Raw genomic sequence first — 10,413 nt, forward strand, 5'->3', positions numbered from 1 at the left:
TAAAATGAAAGTTGAAAATAAATAAATAATTTTCCTTATTTATTTATTTATTTGTATGTTTTGTAGAGACAGGGTTTCACCATGTTGCTCAGGCTGGTCTTGAACTCCTGAGCTCAAGCAATCCTCCCACCTCAGCCTCCCAAAGTGCTGGGATTACAGGCATGAGCCACAGCTCCCAGCTATTAATTAATTAATTAATTTAAGGCAAGACATTCTCTGTCTTAACCCAGAGAGAAATTCCTCAAGATCAGACAGGGAGTGGCAATCTAGAAGTACTTGCTTTTAAATGTGAAATATGTGCAGTAGAGTTTAGTGAAAGGAGTAGAAACCCTGTCTCTACTCAAAATACAAAAATTAGCAGTGCATGGTGATGCACGCCTGTAGTTCCAGCTACTCGGGAGGCTGAGGCAGAAGAATTGCTTGAAACCGAGAGGGAGAGGTTGCAATGAGCCAAGCCAGCTACTGCTGATGCAAGAGAATTGCTTGAGTCCAATTCTGCGCTGCAATTCACTATGCGTATGGGGTGTCTGCAGTAAGTGCGGCATCAACGTGGTGACCTCCCAGGAGTGGGGGCCACCAGAATGCCTAAGGAGAAGTGATACAGCTTAGGTTGGAAGCAGAGTATATCAAAAACCCCACGCTGGCTAGGCATGGTGGCTCACAAGACCAGCCTGACCATGGTGAAACCCTGTCTCTACTAAAAGTAGAAAAAAATTAGCCAGGCATGGTGGTAGACACCTGTAATCCCAGCTACTCAGGAGGCTGAGGCAGAGGCAGAGGCTGCAGTGACCTGAGATCATGCCACTGCACTCCAGCCTGGGCAACAGAGTGAGACCCGGTCTCAACAGAAACAGGAAAAAAAAACAAAAAACCCTGTGATGATCATCAGTAATGGAATTGTGCCTGTTAATAGCCACTGCATTCCAGCCTGGGCAACACAGTAAGACCCTGTCTCTAAAATAAATAAGGAAATAAAAGAATGCTAAACTCCCTTCTCTCCCTTCTCAGATAACACCTGGCTTATCTCCGTGGCTATGTGATAAGGACTACACATTACATCATGGTTACAGTTTAATCAATTACTCAAGAGAGAAAAGTGTTTCTCTTCAAAACCAACTGTTCTGCTGTGACTTCTGATTAAAAGCAAATATCATTTCTGATTCAAAGCAAATATCATTGCTGAGTGCTGTAAAAACACAAACTAGGCTGACGAGCCTGCACACCTTTGTTTCTACAAGGGTATCATGACTTCTCTGAAGTCATCCTTACTCTATCTAGGGACAGATTGTCAGCCTGGTGCTAAATGTGTTCAGCAGGAATTCAAGACAGTTCAGAAAGTCATCTCGTTTTCAACAGTCTAGTTGAACAAAAGGTCACAGAAAGGTGGCCCCAGCCCTCAAGCAGTTTACAATAGACTCAGGAAGACAAAATGAACACATACAAGTCACACACCACAGAAGATAGTTTAGAATTATGGGGCTTGGGTGGGGGCTAAATATCAAAGTGGGGAACAGACTCCTAGGAATTCGGAAGTTTGGAGAAGGGAAGAGGCCAGGACTGTCAGGATGGTTTAGGAGCAAACCCATGGACTTGAGTCTGCCATGACTGTCACTACAAATCCATCTACCTACCCCACAATACTGCAAGCTTTGGGGGTAGAAGTGGTGTTCTAATCATCTTTGTTTTTCCAAGCTCTCGCCTCCATGGCAGGGAAACAGGGAGGGAGGAAAGCTGGGAAGGAAGATCTGCCGCTGACCCCACCTCTAACTTCACCCTTCAACAGTGCAAATGACTCAGCCCTCGATGCATCTTTCTGCTGTTTTATACTTTTGTATACTCTGCCCTCTGTTTAAATTAAAGCAACACTTTTTTTACTTTTTCTTTTTTTTTTGTTTTTTGATGAAGTCTTGCTCTGCTGCCCAGGCTGGAATCTCAGGTCACTGCACTACAACCTCTGCCTCTCAAGTTCAGGCGATTCTCCTGCCTCAGCCTCCTGACTAGCTGGGACTATGGGCACACACCACCACACCCAGCTAATTTTTGTATTTTTAGTAGAGACATGATTTTACCATGTTGGTCAGGCTGGTCTCGAACTCCTGACCTCAAGTGATCTGTCCACCTCAGCCTCCCAATGTGCTGGAATTACAGGTGTCAGCCACCACGCCGGGCCTAAAGCAGGACATTTGGATACCCACATCAAAATACAAAAGCATCATGTGCACAACAAGCATTTCTGAGCCTTGTATCAGTTTCAAATCTTGTTAGGGATGGGGTGAGGGTACCTACTGATATCTTTAAAAAATGAAAATCTAGGCTGGGCGCAGTGGCTCACATCTGTAATCCCAGGACTTTGGGAAGCTGAGGCAAGCAGATCACATGAGGTTGAGAGTTTGAGACAAGCCTGACCAACATGGAGAAACCCCATCTCTACTAAAAACACAAAATTAGCCAGGTGTGCTAGCACATGCCAGTAATCTCAGCTACTCAGGAGGCTGAGGCAGGAGAATCACTTGAGCCCGGAAGGCGGAGGTTGTGGTGAGCTGAGATCGCACCATTGCCCTCCAGCCTGGGCAACAAGAGCTCTTCTTTTCATATTGTTTAATTACACAAGTAATACAGAAAGATATTTTTATTGTTAAAAAAAACTCAAATAATATGGATAAAAATTTACCTTTGTCTATATTCTAGTCCCTCCTCTAAGAAACCACTATTTTCAGTTTTATACATGTCCTTCCAGATCTTTTTCTATATAATATATTAATTCAACAAAGATTTATTGAGTGTCTACTATATGCCAGGCACTGTTCTAGGCCTGGGATATAAGTATAAACAAAAAAAGGTTGGGTTTTTTTTTTAGCATTTCACTGTAATGGCAGCATGCATATCCATAGAGAAATACATAATTTTGGCCAGGTGCAGTGGCTCATGCCTGTAATCCAGCACTTTGGGAGGCCAAGGCAGGCAGATCACGTGAGGTCTGCCTGCTCCAGCAGCAGGAAACGAGCGTTGTCTTCGTTCAGGTGGCCTGAGCCCCAGCTGAAACCCCGGCTGGCCATGGTCGGGCCCCCAGGGGCAGCACGCAGCCTCACGTCCCCGGGAAATAAGGGCCCTGCGCTCAGCCGGCTCCTGGGAGTCCCACCGCCGGCTCGCCCATGACCGCCAGGCGCTCCCACAGGCCGCGAGGCTCGGGTAGGTCACTTCTGAGGCTCCAGCTCCCCACGTCCGCCCTGACTCCTAGTTTCAAATCCGCTTTGTCGCCGCCGTTCCCCGCCATTCCCCACGCTCTCCTCGGAGTTCTCCTTAAAAAAAAAAAAAATCACGTTCAAGACCAACCTAGCCAATATGACAAAACCCCGTCTCTACTAAAAATACAAAAATTAGCTGGCATGGTGGCACACACATGTAATCCCACCTACTCAGGAAGCTGAAGCAGAGAGAATCACTTGACCCAGGAGGCGGAGGTTGCAGTGAGCCGAGATCGCGTCATTTCACTCCAGCCTGGGCAACAGAAAGAGGCTCCATCTCAAAAAAAAAAAGAAGACATACATAACTTTGTTTTAATTTTTAAATAAAGAATGATATACTTTACTGTCCTTACATATGTATTATGGATATTTTTCCACATCCATATCCAGAGTTCTGCCATTACTCTTTTGAACTGCTGCATGATACTCCACATTATAGATGTTTCTGTGTTTATTTAAACAATCCCCTCTAACTGAACATTTATGTGCATGTCAGGCAGAGTTGCAAGCACTGAAAACAGACTTGCCTAATAGAAACAGAAACTAGATTTGTTGAAAGGAAACTAGGCTGAAGAACTGACAGGAAGAAAAGGAGCTAGAGAACAGGAAACCCAGCTGAGGTCACGCCACCCAGAGCTGTCCACTGCAGCAGGCTCCCCTCCACCGACTGCCCATTTATCCTGGGGGTTTGTCACTACCTGGAAAGACAGATCTTGAGTTGAGAACATCTGGCAAGCCGAGCCTAAGTCTCTCATGCCTCCACTGTCTGCTAGGAGGAGACCCTGGCCTCCCACAAGAATTCTCCCCATGGAGAAACCCCCAAAGAGGGGAATAATGAAGGGACACATGTTTCCTACAAATCGTTCTCAATGTTTTGTTTCTCAGGTCTCTTTATGTGCACAACCACCTGTTTGTGCACTGGGGAAAACTTAATGCCTCATGGGTGAATCACCTGAGGTCAAGAGTTCAAGACCACCTGGCCGGGCGCGGTGGCTCAAGCCTGTAATCCCAGCACTTTGGGAGGCTGAGGTGGGTGGATCACGAGGTCAAGAGATGGAGACCATCCTGGTCAACACAGTGAAACCCCATCTCTACTAAAAATACAAAAAAAATCAGCTGGGCATGGTGGCGCATGCCTGTAATCCCAGCTACTCAGGAGGCTGAGGCAGGAGAATTGCCTGAACCCAGGAGGTGGAGGTTGCGGTGAGCCGAGATCGCGCCATTGCACTCCAGCCTGAGTAACAAGAGCGAAACTCCGTCCCAAAAATAAAAAAAAAAAAAAAAAAACAGAGTTCAAGACCATCCTGGCCAACATTGTGAAACCCCATCTCTACTAAAACTACAAAATATTAGCCATGAGGCGTGGTGGGCACCTATAATCCCAGCTACTTAAGGCAGGAGAATCATTTGAACCTAGGAGGCGGAGGTTCCAGTGAGTTGAGATTGTGCCATTGCACTCCAGCCTGGCAACAACAGTGAACCCTCTATCTCAAAAAAAAAAAAAAAAAAAAAAAAAGAGGAAGAGATACCTGAACTAGCACACTCAGCCCCCTTACCATGTAATGCCATCTTTGGACTCTCATCATCTCAGGACTCTTCACAGTCTCCATCAGCAAGAAGTCTGTCAACCAGATGCAGCCCCTTGACCTTGAACTTCTCAGCCTCTATAATTGTAAGAAATAAATTTACTTTCTTTATAAATTACCCAGTTTCAGGTACTCTGTTATAAGCAACAGATAATGAAAAGACACTAGCCCAGGCCCCAGGTCAGAAGGCCACAGGGGCTAGTGTAAGTTTCAAAGCAGTAACACATATGTGATGGTCAGGAGCGGGCCAATACATTGTGATCCCACTGAGTTGGGTGTTATCTCCACGGTCATGTGAACTGATACATGGACAGATCCCTTTTTCCTCCACTGCAACCCATTCTCATGGAGCTTGTTTTGGTATGAAGATAAATTTTGCACATAAAGTCTCTATAGTGACTAGGAAGTAGGATGAAGGTCAGGAAAGGCACTAAGCTTCCCCTACCTTTCTGTCCTCTAGATATGGAGGCTTCAGAGTCAGGTTCAAAGATTCCCCATTCAAAATCAGAAAGTAAGGCCAGGTACTGTGGCCCACACCTGTAATCCCAGCACTTTGGGAGGCCGAGGCAGGTGGATCATTTGAGCTCAGGAGTTGAGGACCAGCCTGAGCAACTTGGTGAACCCTGTCTCTACGAAAAATACTTTTTTTTTTTTGAGTCAGAGTCTCGCTCTGTCACCCAGGGTGGAGTGCAATGGCACGATCTTGTCTTACTGCAACCTGCATTCCACCTCCTGGGTTCAAGCGATTCTCGTGCCTCAGCCTCCCAAATACCTGGAATTAGAGGCACACAGCACCACACCCAGCTAATTTTTTGTGTTTTTAGTAGAGACAGGGTTTCGACATGTTGCCTAGGCTGGTCTGGAACTCCTGAGCTCAGGCAATCCCTGAGCTAGGGTCTCCCAAAGTGCTAGGATTACAGGCATGAATCGCCAGGCCAGCCTCATTTTTGTAATATTAATGGCGGTGGGATTTCACCATGTTGGCCAGGGTGGTCTCAAACTCCTGACTCAGGTGATCTGCCCACTTTAGCCTCCTAAAGTGCTGGAATTACAGGAGTGAGTCACCACATTCAGCCAAAAAAATACAAAAATTAGCTGGGTGCTGTGGTTTGTGCTTGTAGTCCCAGCTACTCTCAAGTCTGAGGCAGGAGAATCTCTTGAGCCCCGGAGGCAGAGCTTACAGTGAGCTGAAATGGCACCACTGCACTCCAGCCTGGGCGACAGGAGTGAGAACCTGTCTTTAAAAAAAAAAAAAAAAAAATATATATATATATATATATATATACACACATATATACATACACATATATATCAGAAAGTAAAGGAAATTGTCCTTTAGCCTCTCAGACTTACACATCTCCATCCAAGGATCTACAGTTGTTCCCAGCCATAGGACTTATCTTTTTTCAGAGTTATCGAAAGAGACAGCTGCTTTTGTTCATTCATTTACACTTTAGTGTAAATTAAATATAAAACTACCTCTTCTGAAATATGTGAATTTATTTATTTATTTATTTTCAGATGGAGTCTCACTCTGTCGCCCAGGCCGGAGTGCAGTAACACAATCGTGGCTCACTGCAACATCCACCTCCCGACCTCAAGGGATCCTCCTGCCTCAGCCTCCTGAGTAGCTGGGATTATAGACGCCTGCCACAATGCCTGGCTAATTTTTATATTTTTGGTAGAGATGGGGTTTCACCATGTTGGTCAGGCTCAAACTCCTGACCTCAGGTGATCCACCCGCCTCAACCTCTCGAAGTGTTAGGATTACAGGCGTGAGCTACCATGCCTGGCCTGGAGTAAGGACCACTTCCAATTGTGAAAGAAAATGCTTGTTGCCCAGTTAACATAATTCCACATAATCATTTAGATTAGAAAACCTAAACAACTTCTGGAGAACTCAAGAATCGTGTCCCAGGCTGCCGTTTTACATTTGCTGCATTTCTAGATGTGTTTATATGATTGCTCGAGTAGTGTTGTCTTCTCCCACTGGAGTGTAGCTTCATGACTTAAGAATCTTTTTTAAGGCCAGTTGAGTGACATATTTGGCTTTGCTTAGCCAATTATTTGTTAAATGAATAAAGGAACAAATGAGTCAAATCAAAGATTTAATAGAGACAATGAGGTTATTTAGGCCTTTTTTTGGTAGAGATGGGGTTTCACCATGGGAAAAACACATCCTGCCTATATCGGACAGGATTTTGTTTTGATGCACACAGCATCTCTGTAGGTGCTCTCTGCTTCCCTATCCTCAATCCATGTATTTTGGGTGGCACTGATCCCATTTCTGGCTAAGGGGTGGGCAAGTGACACAGGCCTGGCAAATCAGAGGAACATAACCTCTAGATTCATGGATCTGACAGTCTAGACCAGCCCAAGTCACTATAGAAGGAGGTATGTGATAAGGGCTCACTTGGAGGAACCAAAGGGAGTGGGAGGAAGGAGAGTGGGAGGAGCCACTGACTCCTGGTGAGAGTAGAGACAGCTGGGTGGAGGAGGTTTGTAGCTGGACTAAGATTTAGATGAATGGAATTGAGGAAGGACATTACACAAAGAGCAGGACCAAACATGGGGAGATAGGAGCATGTGAGATGCTTTTGAAAGCTGGCAAGGGCCCAGTTGACAGGAGCAAAGGTTTATGTGGGGGTGGAGGACAAGATCGAGTTGGAAGAGTGGACCAGAGCCAGGCCCCTGAGAGTTCTGGACACTGTGTTAAGGAGTGGAAGAGTTTACCCCAGAGGCACTGTGGACCTGTTCAGAGTGGAGACCGTGGGTAACCTGAGCAGGGCTGGGCATTAGGAAGTTGATCTGTCAGAAGAGTGGATTAAAGGGAAAGAGGCCAGGGCTCTGATACAAGATGCATGAGCCTGGCCAAAAAAACATTAAGGGCATCGGCAATGGGACCGAAATAGAATGACCAGCTGAGGCACCGAAGAAAGAATCAGCCCGCCTTGAGGAGCATAATAAGGCAGAGCTAAAAGACCAGACTCTAGAGGCTGGGTTATGCTTTGGTTTGAGAAGGGCAGGCTTTGTCATCAATCAAAACTGAGTTTGAATCCTAGCTCTAGCACCAGAAGTTTGTGTAATCCTGGGCAAGTTTACTTATTTCTGGGTCTTGGTTTTCTAATCCATGAAAAGAAATAATAATACCAAATTCAGAGGTTTTTGGAAGACTAAATGAAATAATACCCTTAAAGCAACTTTCAGGGTACCAGGAATAAAATAAATATCCAAGGTAGCTAATGGGTACAAAGTTTCTTTTGGAAGTGATGCAAATGTTCTAAAATTAGATTATGGTGATGGTTACACAACTCTGTAAATATCTAAAAACTGGCTGGGCGTGGTGTCTCACACCTGTAATCCCAGCACTGTGAGAGGATGAGGTGGGCGGATCACGAGGTTAAGAGATCAAGACCATCCTGGCAAACATAGTGAAACCTATCTCTACTAAAAATACAAAAATTAGCTGGGAGTGGTGGCGCGTGCCTGTAATCCCAGCAACTCAGGAGGCTGAGGCAGGAGAATCATTTGAACCCAGGAGGCAAAGGTTGCAATGAGCCAAGATCGAACCACTGTACTATCCTTTTTTTTTTTTAAGATGGAGTCTCACTCTGTCGCCCAGGCTGGAGTGCAGTGGCGCAGTCTCAGCTCACTGCAACCTCTGCCTCCCGGGTTCAAGTGACTCTCCCATCTCAGCCTCCTGAGTAGCTGGGACTACAGGCGCGCACCACCACGCCCAGCTAATTTTTGTATTTAAAAAAATTTTTTTTTTCTTGAGATGGAGTCTTGCTCTGTCACCCAGACTGGAGTGCAGTGGCACGATCTCACCTCATTGCAATCTCCCTCCTCCAGGTTCAAGCAATTCTCCTGCCTCAGCCTCCGGAGTAGCTGGGATTATAGGCACCCATCATCACTCACAGCTACATTTTTGCATTTTTAGTAGAGACGAGTTTCACCGTGTTGGCCAGGCTGATCTTGAACTCCTGACCTCATGATTCGCCCAACTCAGTCTCCCAAAGTGCTGGGATTACAGGTGTGAGCCACCAAGCCCAGCAAAAAAAAATGTATTTTTAAAAACAAACAAACAGGGCCAGCTACGGTGGCTGACATCTGTAATCTCAGCACTTTGGGAGGCCAAGGCGGGCGGATCATCTGAGGTAAGGAGTTCAAGACCAGCCTGGCCAATATGATGAAACCCTGACTCTACTAAAAATACAAAAAGTTAGCTGGCGTGGTGGTGCACCTGTGGGAGAATGGCTTGAACCTGGGAGGCAGAGGTTGCAGTAAGCTGAGATCAGGCCACTGCAGCCCAGCCTGGGCAATAAGAGCAAAACCTCTGTCTCAAAAAAAGACATCCAGAGGTTGGCAGTCCAGGATTATGTTTGGGTCTTTCAAAAAACCCAGGCAACAAGATAAAAAAGAGACAGGTTTGCCCCTTCCTCACAGGGTGACTTTCTAAAGGGATCACATAATATAGCCCACTTGACTGGGTGTGGTGGCTCATACCTGTAATCCCAACACTTTGGGAGGACGAGGTAGGCAGGTCACCTGAGGTCGGGAGTTTGAGACCAGCCTTAACAACATGGAAAGACACCATCTCTACTAAAAATACAAAATTAGCTGGGTGTGGTGGCACATACCTGTAATCCCAGCTACTTGGGAAGCTGAGGCAGGAGAATCACTTGAACCCGGGAAGTGGAGGTTGCAGTGAGCCAAGATGGAGCCATTGCACTCCAACTGGGTAACAAGAGTGAAACTCTGTCTCAAAACTCTTATATCTCATTGACCAGAACTTAATCACCTGGCCCCATCTCTCTGCAAGAGAAGTTGACAAATGATGCAGCTACAATTTGGGGGTTATTAAGGACAAGAATGGTTATCGGGAGGCAAACAGCAGTCTCTGCTATAGCTACTGCTTATGTAACAATGGAGTGAGGCTATAAATAAATAAACTATCTTTGAAAATACACACAACACATGTAGTATAGTTTACCTTTTTCCTTTTGAACCATGTGGCTGTATTATCTACTCAAATAAGTAAAACCAGAATTTAAAAAAAAAGACTGCAGCCTAGCAACATGGTGAGACTTTGTCTCTACAAAAACTACAAAAATTATCCAGGCATGGTGGTGAGTGCCTATAGTCCCAGCTACCAGGGAGGCTGAGGCAGGAGGATCACTGGAGCCTGGGAGGTTGAGGCTGCAGTGAGCCATGATTGAGCCACTGCATTCCAGCCTAGGTGACAAAGTGAGACCTGGTCTGAAAAAAGAAAAAAAAAAAACACCGAATGATGGTACCCAGCCAGACCTGTGTCTCCTGACTTACAGCTCTGTGGATACCACAGCTGTCCCAGGCATCCATATGGGCACTGTGCTTCTGCAGATCTAAGACTGCCTCCTACAGACACCTACAACCAATCATGCTGCACGTTTGAGCATCCACTTTTCCATTCCCATTGCCAGTCACGTAGCAAGGGTGGCACAGTCCTAGAAACGGGAGCACTAACTGCTTCAGCCTACATGGGGTCAGCCTCATGGTCCCTGAGACTTGGTCCTAACATGGCCATCTTTTACCTCTGATCA

Source organism: Sapajus apella, unplaced genomic scaffold (genome assembly GCF_009761245.1).
Source record: "Sapajus apella isolate SASKATOON/1434 unplaced genomic scaffold, GSC_monkey_1.0 scaffold13, whole genome shotgun sequence".
Taxonomy (NCBI): domain Eukaryota; kingdom Metazoa; phylum Chordata; class Mammalia; order Primates; family Cebidae; genus Sapajus; species Sapajus apella.